The sequence below is a fragment of the Cajanus cajan genome, chromosome 1 (assembly GCF_000230855.2).
Source record: "Cajanus cajan strain Asha chromosome 1, NIPB_CcT2T_4, whole genome shotgun sequence".
Taxonomy (NCBI): Eukaryota; Viridiplantae; Streptophyta; class Magnoliopsida; order Fabales; family Fabaceae; genus Cajanus; species Cajanus cajan.
Genome location: NC_138517.1, coordinates 36,257,462 through 36,270,435, shown reverse-complemented (window position 1 = coordinate 36,270,435; position 12,974 = coordinate 36,257,462).

Genomic DNA, 12,974 nt, shown 5'->3' with positions numbered 1-12,974 from the left:
ATTTCGAATTTAGTTAAGTAATTTTTCTAAAATTGTCCTTGTCAAAGAAAAACCAGTTAAAAAATATTATCTTTAAAGAATGGTTCTTAAAAACATTTTCATTCAATATTTTTTTTTTGTTTTAAAATAAGGTGTACGGTGAGAATTGATCTCCACTTATATGTCCTAATCAACTTATTAGTTGATGTGAGATTTTCAATACTCCCTCATATTGAGTACTAAACATCACAAGTGTGAAGTTTACAAAATTAAACATCTGTAAATGGTTTAATAGCGACATCATAGCGGGTAACTTGATATAGCCAACACCAATCAAGTCTAACTCAACCTTATAAAACTTTCTTATAAGATGAATATTGTTTCCTACTAATATACAATAATCGATATGGAATATTCAACAAATTAATTCACTATGAGATGGATACATAGAGAAAAAATGAAACTCTCATATTAAACCACCATTTTTTTTTACTTTATAGGAATTTATTGGTTTTTTTTCTTCTTATTCTTAAGAAATAAAATTGTTCCAAAATATTTAGATATAAATTAGAATAGAAATAGTATCTTAAAATAAGGTTGTGACTCAGAAACTTAGAAACAATAAATTGTAATTTAAGTCCATGTATTACGTCATTGGATATTAAGGTACATTAATTTCATTTAAATAATTCATAATATATTATGTTCTAACTTTGTTTGATTAATGCTAAGAATAAAGAAAATTGTTTGGGCTTTAGAAAATCTTAGAAAGTGTTACACATAGTAAAGGAGAGGCCTGAACTTAGTATTATATGGGCTGCCAATTAATTTGGTCCACTAAGAAAGGTGTACCTAGTAAGGGAATGGGCTGCCTAACCCAATTAAAATAAGTCAGAATTGTTAAGCAATTGGACCTAGATTACCACCCAAAATCAACCTTAAGTGCACACATTACTCAATCCAAGTCTATAAGTTAACAAAACAAAACAAAAATGCATCACTATAAATAGGACTATAGGAGTATACGACCGCACTATATCTAGATTCTAGGCCTTTCTTACACAACTATTCCTACCTTATATATGCTTTTGAAATTGCTTGAGTCTGGAGAGTTTGTGAGTTTGGGAGCTCATAGAAGGAAAGTTCTTCGGAGGAGTTCTAAGGAGAGTCTAAGAAGCAACTTCATCACCTCTTTTTTCTTTAAGCTACACGAAAATAATCTTGTTTGTATGCATGATATCTTGATCTTGTTATTTTAATCTTGTTACTCTATTCATTACTTTTATGTTCATATATTGTTATCATAAGGTTGATCACGTTGGTTAATTTTATGAATATGGGTTCTATTCATCTCTTTATTTAATTTGGTTGCTATATAATATAGTTATAAGGCTTGTTCTATAATTTTAATCTTGTTACACTATTCATTACTTATATGTTCATATTGTTATCATAAGGTTGATCACGTGGGTTAATGTTATGAATATGGGTTCTATATTCATCTCGTTATTAAATTTGGTTGCTATATGATATAGTTATAAAGGGTTGTTCTATTATTTTAAACCATGATCAACTAATCTAATATGTTTTGTAAACATGCATTGTGGATATTTTTAAGAACATTATGTATTAAAAGAAAAAGGTTAAGATTTGATTCATGAAAATGGTTTCTCTTGGAGTAAAGTGTTATAACAACATTTTTATAACACGCTAGTTATGACTATTTCAACTCTCCTATATTTAAAAGTTATTAATTTAGTCATGTGTTAAAAGGTTTATGACTTTAAAGATTTTAAATCTAAACCTTAAGTAAAAAATAAGACTTTTACAAAGGGCTAGAAAATGGAGTTTTTATAAAAGTGCAGATTGTATATTTTTATAACTGTATTTTTCTATAGTATTTTATGTTTAAAAAGGGCTGGGATAATATATTAAAATTATAGTTACTCTTAAAAATCATACGTATTGCTGTAACATTTATTTTATTACTCAAGTTATGACTAAAACTATTATTATTATTATTATTATTATTATTATTATAAATAATGGTTACTGCAACATAGAGAATAATTATTATAGCGTGTCTAAATTTATAATCAAAAGTTGGTTGTTATAACTTAAATTAAATTTATAACCTAATTATTATAGTAAAAATGGAGTTTAAGTCTTTATATAAATTAAAGTTGTTGAAATTAATTAGTTGCTATATTGAACAAAATTAATTAATTTTATAGTTGCAAGTTGCTGTAACCTAATTATCTTAACACTAGTATAAAAGAGTAATTTACGTCGGTTATTTTAAATTTTTTACGTTAGAAAAAGGTCTGACGTTAATGCGAGAGATGTAAATTTACGTCGGTTGTGATAGCCGAGTTAAATTTACTTCGGACATTCCCAAGAGCCGATGTAAAAAAACGTTGTAAAACAAAAAAAACACTAAAATATTTATGTCGGATTATGTCATGTCCGATGTAAATTTACGTCGGACATGGTATAGTCCGACGTAAATGTATGCATTTTTTTTAATTTGTATTATTTTTTTATACACCCAAAACCTGCATACAGTCCAAAATACAAAACCTAACCCAGACAGTCTAGATACAAATTTAAATATAATTTATATTTCATAATTGAATCACAAAAAGAAAATAATATATAAATCTTAAAAAGCATAAATTAAGACAATGTAAATCCTATTATCCTAAAAAAGCTATAGAACATATGTTTGTCAATGCTATCAAACTAGAAATATAATATCCAACTAACTAAATTTAGAAATCTAACTATTATATACTTTGAAGAAAAAAAGTTGCCCATTGTTCTCTTATCTTGATGATTTCATCTTCGGGCAATGGAGATGGATCTTGAAAGACCTGAAACATTAATTTAAGTGTCATTAATATGCAATGTTAATTATCACAAAAGTAAATATACTTAAATAAATTTTGATATGAATTACCTGCCCCCAAGAATCAGTAATACCCGCAGAAATTATGGTTCTCATCCAATACATGATGTAATAGTCACATTCAAACGAGTCTTGTTGCTTATTACACTAAAATGAGAAACAAATAACTATTATTTCCAAAGTCGATAAATTCAAATATTATTGCCTCTATTAAATAATTTGCTAACCTTAGGGAATATGAAGTGTAATGTCTTTGATCTGGCTCTTCCACTTAAAATATTAGTTCCAGACACGATTCTAATTAATTGAAATAAAAACAGATGTTAGCCAATATATATAGTTACAGTTTTAGAACATAATGAAAAATTATAGTTACCCTTGTAATTGGCATTTCATTTCGTGGCTTGGTTTCGATGTAGTGAACAAAACCACACCACGTGTATTCCTTAGGAATGATTAAAATTAACAACCAATGGGACCTACATTGTATGACAAACACATTAGTTATAAAATTACCATGATTAAGAAACTAATTAAAAAAACTAACCATTCATTGTATGAAGCCATGTATATATGTCTTCCTGATTCACTTATCCATGTTTGCATATATTGCTGGATCTGGACCTGAGTGTTTCCTGATTTTTTGATGAATTGAGGCTCAATAAATTCATATACTTGTGCTTGTGCTTGCTCCACACTCAATTTGTCCATGTACCTAACACAATTAATTATTATAAGTTAAATGTAATTATTGTAATTTTAGACTCATAAAAGAAAATATCACTTACATGGCCCATAATTGTATGAGATATATTTAACATGGAATTTCCTCTAACAATCTCTAATGCATCGAGCAGGGATATGTATAGTGGAACATTAGAGCTATCAACTCCAAAAACTCTAATGTGCCACTGTAATTGAATTGGTTTCTTCTTCAATCGTGATAATATGGTTAGAAGCCTAGATATGGGATCATCCTCAGCTTCTGCGATATCAGCATCATCAATAACAGGTTCTCTCATGGCCTCCTTACCACGAATAATAAAATCCTAAAGAAATAATCAAAATTAGTTAAACAATAATAGAATTATATGAATAAAAAAGAGCAATAATAGAAGTACCTTTGCCCATGCTGAAAGTGGCATCACCAAACGTTTTGGCCAAGCTAAGAATGTGTCGGTTGCCTGCCCCACTAGTTGAACCTCTGTATTGGGCAAAGGCACTGGAGTAGCAGCATCTTGAACTTGGTCAACCACAACACGTTTCCAGTCTAGCTATAGAGGGACACCATGGATGGTTGAGCCATCCTCAAATACTCGACCAATAGTCACTAACTGTGGGGGGTCATCCTCAACATATAACTCACACTGGTTTGGTACATTAGTGTGAGTCTGTTCCCCTGAGGGATCTGGAGCAGCACAACTCCCTTTAGTGCTGACTTGAACACCATCATTAGTAACTGCAGTCTGTTGCTTAGAACGAGCCAAAAGCTTAAACTTCTATTCAAACTCTTGTCGCATGTTATTCAATTTTTCTTCAAACTACATCTTCATTCTCTACATAGCCTCCTGATTGCACGAGTCAACAGTATTGCTCCTCGATAGTGGTGCACCAAAGTAATATCGGAGACTCCAAGAACCACCAATACCACGCACACGCCCTGGGTGCTCTGGCCTTCCTATGGCCGTTATGAGTATATCATCCTGACCATAGGGAACAAATGACCCCTAGGTGGTCTGCTCAACTAAACCCTCCTACAACATATTAACAATAAGTATACCCTAAACAACACTTATGAATTGGATGAGTTGAAATTAAGAGTGTTAGTTTGTATATTTTTACTTACTATTTTATCAGCAATGACCCTTGCAGACTCAGAAGTCATTTGCCCATCTTATTTTGTTCGAGCTGCTATCCACATCTCATAGCGGGGAGGTGGATCCAGAAGGTCAGCAGACTCAACCCCTGATGCCTCTACCCTATCCTTCATCAATTTTTTTTTAATTCATATCCCCCTCTTGACAATAGATGAGGTGCATCATTCTTGCTTTGTTGTTCTTGGGCAGCTAGTCTTTCGGCCTGCAATAATACAAATAAGAAAATGAGATTAAAATATACCTTAAGTATTTGTGTCAATGTAAGAATTATCAATAACTAACCTACCAAGAAGGGTCCAATAGACTGGCATGAAATTGGATCCACTCCTTGTCAGTAATCTGGTACTTTAGACATGGAGTCTCATTTTGTCGCTCTCCAAATACATACTCCCGTGTCAAGAAAGTCTTGAAATCTCTCCACCTGGTGGCAAGGGCAAATAACATCTTCTTCCTCATGATCTTAGTGTTAGGAATGTCAAAATTTTACTATCAAAATAACAACAAATAATAAATAACGTATTTAAGTTATATAATATTAAAGGGATGTGCAAATATATACCTGAATATCCTACCACATGAGGTTCTTGTCAGCCTCCTCAACGTCATCCCATGATGAAATGATAATAGAAATATGACGTCGAGCTAGGACTCCCAAATAGCTCCTAAACTTTGCAGTATTTGGGCCTGACGCCTTGCCAGAACGAGGATCCACCTCAACCTGTGTCCTCTCCTTGGCAATGCGTCCAGTTGTCAACCTAAACAATCGGGTGACAGATCTACCTTCCTTCCTTACACTGCCAGACCCCGAATCTGCCATAACCCTGAAAAAATAAAACTCTCATTATTAAAATAATGAATTAACTAAATAGACAAATAAAGTAAAAAAGATAATAACAATATAGCATCAAAACAACTAATAAAAAAACGAATAATACACAAACACAAACCTATTAGGTTGGTATGTTTTCCCATATTCCTTCATCATGATCACTTTGAATAGCATGCATTTCATCCACTTCATTGTCCGCAATAGGACCAAATGATCTACTTGAGAAAGACGGTGTCTCATGCATATCTAGAGACTCATCTTCGTGAGTTCCGTGCATGGTTCTTCCTTTGAGGACCACTGACCATTTCTCATTACATGGATCCTTGACTAAAAAAATTGTCTTGCTTGATATGCCATAATAAAAGGTTCATCCTTATAACCGACCTTGTTCAAATCAACCAAAGTAAACCCTAAATCATCTGTCCGCACACCCGTATTGCCATCAACCCATTTACACTTGAACACAGGCACTCTAAACATCACATAATCAAATCCCCATATGTCTTGTATGACTCGGAAATAACTCATGGATGCTGTAATGGGATTTTTATCTTTATAACTAGCAAAATGCACAACCTCAGCCTGAATTGTAACCTCATTATTTTGTACTCTACTTTTGTCATCTTCTATCTTTGTATAGAAACAATATTTGTTAATGTCATACCCACCAAATGTAATGACATCATTGTTAGGCCCACAAGCAAGTCTTAAAAGTGTATCAGAAGCATTAACCTCACCATAAACCGTTTTCTTAAATCAAGCTAAGAAACTCTTGTTATGTTCATTCAATACCCATTTTTCATTCATTCGGGGGTGTGCTATCTTGATTTCATGTATGTGTTGCGATATGTAAGGAATTACTTCATCAGTATTATTCAATATGTACAAATGTGCTTGATCAACTTCTGTTTGACTCACAGTTCTAATCTTTAAACTTCGAGTACCCTTACCAAAATGTTTCCCATCATGTCGAGTCTTAGGAATTCCTATTGGTTCTGATTTCAACATGTACCCTTAACAAAACTCAATGGCTTCTTTTGCAATGTATCTCTCCACAATAGAGGCTTTTGGGTGGTATTGATTCTTGACATATCTTTTTAAGATCTTCATGTATCTCTCAATAGGGTACATCCATCTAAGATAAATTGGGTCACACAATCGAATCTCCCTAACCAAATGAATTATCAAATGCACCGTGATATCAAAAAATGAAGGCAGAAAATACATTTCCAATTGACACAAGATTGTGATTGCTTCATTTTCTAACTCATCTAACTTTAGAGGGTCAATTACTTTTTTGCAAATGGCATTGAAGAATAAACACAATCGAGTAATAGCAACTCTAATAAAAGATGGTAAAATGTTACGAATAGTCACAGGCAAAAGTTGTTGCATTAAGACATGAGAATCGTGAGACTTTAAACCAATTAACTTCAAATCTTGCATAGCCACCAAACTCTTAACATATGAGGAGTACCCTTGTGGAACTTTCACACTGCGTAAGCACTCACAAAAGCTTTTCTTTTCTTTTTTTGATAGAGTATGACAAGCTGGAGGCAAGTAAGTGCGTTTTCCAATAGACTGAGGATGTAACTCAGAACATATACCCATGTCCACCAAATCTTGTCGTGCTTTCACTCCATCTTTAGTCTTCCCTTTTATGTTTAGCAATGTCTCAATTACACTATCGCAAACATTTTTGTCCACATGCATCACATCTATACAGTGTGTAACATCTAGCTTGCACCAATAAGGAAGATTAAAAATATCGATCGTTTCTTCCAGATATTTCTCTCAATTGACTTCTTTTGCATCTTTCTGAACACAATGTTAATGTTCTTCACCTGCTGATATACTTCTTCACCATTGCGCAGTGCCAAGGCAATTTTATCCCCCTGACATCCGTTGAATGTTTTCTTCAATCTACGGTATGGATGACTACGAACTAGAAATTTGCGATGCCTAGTGTACGCAGTCTTTTGCCCATGTTTCAATTAGGTATAACTTGTGTTTTCTTCACATATAGGACATGCATAATGACCCTTCACACTATACCCGCTCAAGTTACCATATGCTAGAAAATCATTTATTGTGCAAAATAACATTGCACGCAAAGTAAATTTTTCTTCACGATATGCATCAAAGACCTCGACTTCTGTTTCCCACAACATTTTCAAGTCATCAATCAAGGGACTAAGATACACATCTATGTCATTTCCTGGTTGTCGGGGTCCTGATATCATCATATACAACATAATATATTTTCTCTTCAGGCATAGCCAAGGAGGCAAAATGTAAATGACCAACAAAACTGGCCATGAACTGTGTTTACTACTTAACTTCCCATAAGGATTCATGTCATCTGTAGCTAGACCAATTCTCAAGTTTCTTGACTCTGCACCAAATTCTAGAAATATTTCATCAATCCTCTTCCATTGCGGAGAATCAGCTGGATGTCGAACAAATTTGTCACATTTTCTACCATTTTCATGCCATGTGAGGTTTTTTTGCATCCTCTTTAATGACAAAGAATCTTTTAAACCTAGGTATTATTGGCAAATACCATAAGACCTTAGTAGGGGGACCCTCTATTTCTTCCTCACCACTACTTCCATCAGTTTTCGTTTTGAATCGTGACAATCCACATGTCGGGCACACACTACAAAAAAAATATTAAATAATAGAGGTTATTTTGCGGAGGTTTTAAAAACCTCCTTAAATTATTAAATTAGGTGCAAATACTGCAATTTTTTAAATTAATTTACGGAGGTTTTTAACCTCTTCTAATTAAAAAATATTTTCCCGCTTAAATCTCATTTTTCTCTAAAATAAATTATTTTTCCGCTTAAACCCGCGCGTCCCTCTTCTTAAAAATCAGAATTCTCTTTTGTGAAATGTGAAACCCTAAACGACGTTCGAGTGGCATTCGTAGTGAAGCGTGGTGGCACCCAGCAATTACATCTCCGTGCTCACGCTGCTGTTGCATTTCGTGCTGAGTTGGGTGGTTGTCTACAAATTGGGGTTTGGGCTGATTGGGTCATCTTTGACGCTGAGTTGGGTGCCCAGTTCTTGCACATACTTACTCATCAGGCGATTCTTGCGCACTGCTGTCTTTCAAAAGGTAAATGAAAACCCTTTAATAATGGTCGAAGATTAAAATCCTGCCAGTATGTTTTTCTACATTATTTTTGTTGACTCAGAGTAGACATGCGCGTTGATTTTATATTCGAGTTTGAAATCCTTCTTCCATTTTACACTTCATGGGAAATTAGGTGATGTTTAATGTTAAAATATGTGTTTGGTTGGAAACTGAATATGTGATTTTATATTCGAGTTTGAAATCGTTCTTCCATTTTAGTATATTTGTGGAAAAAAAAAATTCTTTTTGTAGCATGACCATTAGTCAACAGAAACACCTAAAATGATACCAGCTAAATAGCTTTCAATAATTCTACACTTACCTTAGCAACACCAACTGTGTCATCAACTGCTTCTCGCACCAATCCGAATTTTGTTAGCGTGTTCTCACATTGAGCAAGAGCCTGAAAAGTGTTAGTCTAGGATATGTTTGTGATTCATGAAAAGTCCTATGACATTCAAAAAACATATAAATTTTGATGGATTATGTTATATGGTGGATTTTGAGTGACCTTTTAGTTGAATGTATAAATAACACTCATTCAACAATCCCACCTAAACCCTTAAGACTTCCCTACTCTTTCATTCCTTAGTTTTTCACTCGTGGCCAGACTGTTGTTTCTTCCATCACACAATCCCTTCACTTTTCGTTGAAAGCAAATAGGCAATACAGACATTGATACAGTACTTTACAGACATTAGTTGTAAATGTCTAAATTCTTTTAAGTTAGCTATACCTATGATTCTAAAGTATTAGATAATGTCTTTTCCTAGTTTGTATAACAGGAGATTGGATTTTCTTAGGTTTTGTCACTCTGTTAAATAGAAAACTTTTCAAGAATATTCACATTTACAACTTAAAGATCGATTTTTGTGTATGGGAAAACACTTGTATTTTCATTTCCTATTTTCTCTATTAATTATAAAAATGAGTTTTCTTAATTTGTTTCTTAGTTTCAAATATTAGAACTTGAAATGATGAAGGGAATATTTTTTATACTAATTTTATTTGTATTATATATGTAATTAGTTAAATATTTCCTAGTGGATTGTGAATTGATTAAGGTACATGTGAATTCGTGATTCTTTGGATTCTGTAACAGTTTTTCTGTATTTTCAAGTTGTGGAGTTTTCATAACAAAGCTGTGACATAATGTATAGCAGATTAACTTTGTATTCTTTATTAACACTCTCAACAATGTACCATATCTTTCTGCATTTATGCAGCAAGCAAATATATGAAAAAAAAAAAACATAGCAAAATCGCTTCTACAGTTCTAAAATAAACTTTTATTACATGAATATATAATAGTAATATTATTTTACAGAAACCTGTAATATATATTGTTGTTTTTGCAACAGGAACCAATAGAGAGTGTTAAAGGTGTTGTGTTGTGTAAGAACAAAACCATATAAGATTAACCCTTTTCTTTTGCAGAAATTAAGAAAGGATCTGACCTTGCACATCCTATGAGCTGAATCACAGATCCAAAGAGAAGGAAAGTACACTTGAAAGCCAACCCCACTGCTTTCCAATACGGACCCAACAACCCATCAAACACCTCAAACCACTGAAACAGTGAGTTTCAATTTAGAATATAGTTAATAGTTAATATGATATTAGGTTCTCCAAGTGAAAATTGCTTAAGTAGTATTTATATACATGTTCCTGTATTTGCTTCTCCAAGTCAAAATTGCAGAATTTATAGAATTAAGCTTAAAAAGAACAAATAAAAATGAGAAAATGTTGAGGGGTTGCAACTTCCTAATCTTCTACTCCACCTACTTCTCTGTCTGCCTCTTCATTAGTCACTCTTTTACCAAATTCACTCCTTTCTTCTACTTAGGAATTTTCTAATTCCATAGTGGATATTCTCATTATCTTTATACTGCCCATGTGGTGGTCTGAATTCTGATGCTGTGTAGCCCTTGTTTTCTCTTTTAATATGCCTTTTTAATAGGAGGTTTAATTTATTAAAATTGTTATATGTGGGAAAGATCTAGATGGGCTCGTCATCAGCTGTTATGTGGAAAACTTGATGTGCTAACCAAAGTGCTTGTGAAGCATGATGTCTGCTGGCATGTTTTGATTGTGTTCTGTGACATGATCACTTACAACCTGCCTATGTTATCGACCTGTTACTTTTGGTTGCATGCTGGGTCAGGTTTAGAATAGTTTATATGAATTCCTCATACAAGTTGTCTTCAAGCTATCATTTAACTTGGGCTGTTATGCATGACAAACAAGTATTTTCTGTAAAATATATATGACTTGTAGTGAAAGTTAATAATGAATTGTTAGAAATACTTGGAATATCACTTGTATCAATACAGTTTTATTTCGTTTTAACTTTTAAGTAGAGCTGGTGCAGGCTCTTATTATAGAGACGTGCTGCATTGTATCTTTTCTTAGTTTTCTGTTTTTGATTCTTTTAGAGTTCAGTTACAACTGAACTGTGTAATCATTCCTATGAATTACAATTCAAAAGCCTAATTAACTAAAGTAAACAGTTTCATGACAAGCTGAACAATTCAGTGCAGAGCCACGACTTTAAAGCACGATTTTAGGTCTGAAAATGTCCAAACTGGGTTTTTCGTCCAACATGAGAATTGTAGATCTCTGTCTTATCTTTACAGGGACACCAAGTTTTCTAAATTCCGAGTTGAATAGTTCCAGATATGGCTTGTACAAGAAACTGTGTCAAAACAGGAAATTCTTACGGAAAATTAGTAAAATTTATAACTAATTCCTAAATGATTCACTAATGCAAATCTAAACTAAAACATGAATATAGGATACTAAAAAGAATCAAATAAGGTAAAAACACATAAAGAAAGATATACTAAAATATGACTATCAGTATGACAACTTAAACTGATATAAGCTGAATTAAAAAAAAATTACTATATAAGTTTCTTGTATACAACATATCATAGGCCATTTATATACCTTGAGAGTATTATCTGGTCTCAGTGTATCTGCTTTCAGTTCCCTCTTATTGGCTGTGTTTGACAAAATGATGGATTCAACTATATTTCATGCTAACATAGGATTAAGAAGTGTTTTTCATAGTTGTCTTTTTGCTAAAGAACAAGTCTCTCTTTAGAAAGTTCAGTCAATAATGAACCGAATTATCAAGTCAAGATAAATTTGATTATGTATAGTTAGCAAGCATTTTTTGCATTGACCATTCAATGCTGGGTTGTTTGTAAAGCACTATTATTGAAATTAACAATAATACATCTAATATATGCATAAATTACTTGCTGCATTATTATAGGATGCTTATTCACATCTGTTAGTTGCTGCAACAACTTGTTATATGAAATCTTCATCTTTAAAATTGCGAAATTATGATTTCAATATGCACTTACAACATAGGTTCTGTGATTTTCTTTTTCAGAGCTACAAGGAATTAACTGGAACTTCTTGGACCTATTTGTACTTCATTAGCTTCTACGTAATTACTGTTTTGCTGCTTTTGAATTTGGTATGGTTTACTCTGTCCTTATTTAATACCTTTTCCGCTGTCAATTTTATGGAATACAAACTATATATCAGGAATGAGAACATTGAGAAGTGACAAGTGTTTCTCGTATGGACATGCACAATTCTAATTCTTTACAATTAAATACAACTTCTAAAATATATTTAATAGAAAACAGTAATAAAAAATCATTTTTGTTGAGATCTTTACAATTAATAATAATTGTACTGCACTGATTTCTCTATTTTTTTTATATTAGAGAACCCAACAAAGAACATGAAAAATAAACTATATTTAGGTCATTCATAAAAAGAAAACACTGCAGCCTATACCTATTTTTCTACAAATCCTTACAGGAAGAGTTTCCCATATTGCCTCATCACTCATGATTTCTATTACAATTTTTGGTTTGGCTGGATGTTTTGTTGGTTTAGTTCTAGTTTTGGTTGTTCAGAGTCTGAATGGACTACTCTCAGTCCTTGGTTATTGGGTTGGGAACTAGTTGGCTGCTACACATCTCTAGTTTGGTGTTGCTATTATGGTTTTGGCTTCATGGAGTTGTTGGTTTGTAGTTCTAGTTTTAACTATGGGTTATGTTGTTGGTTACATTAATTGGTTGGTCTGTTTTGGTCCTTGGCTAATATAGTCATGGGTGTTTGGAATTGTCATTATCATATAATATTTTTATATATATTTTTCCTGACTGAGTGTTTTTTATTTTCTCATTTCAGCCAAACGATGCTTCAAGTGTTCCT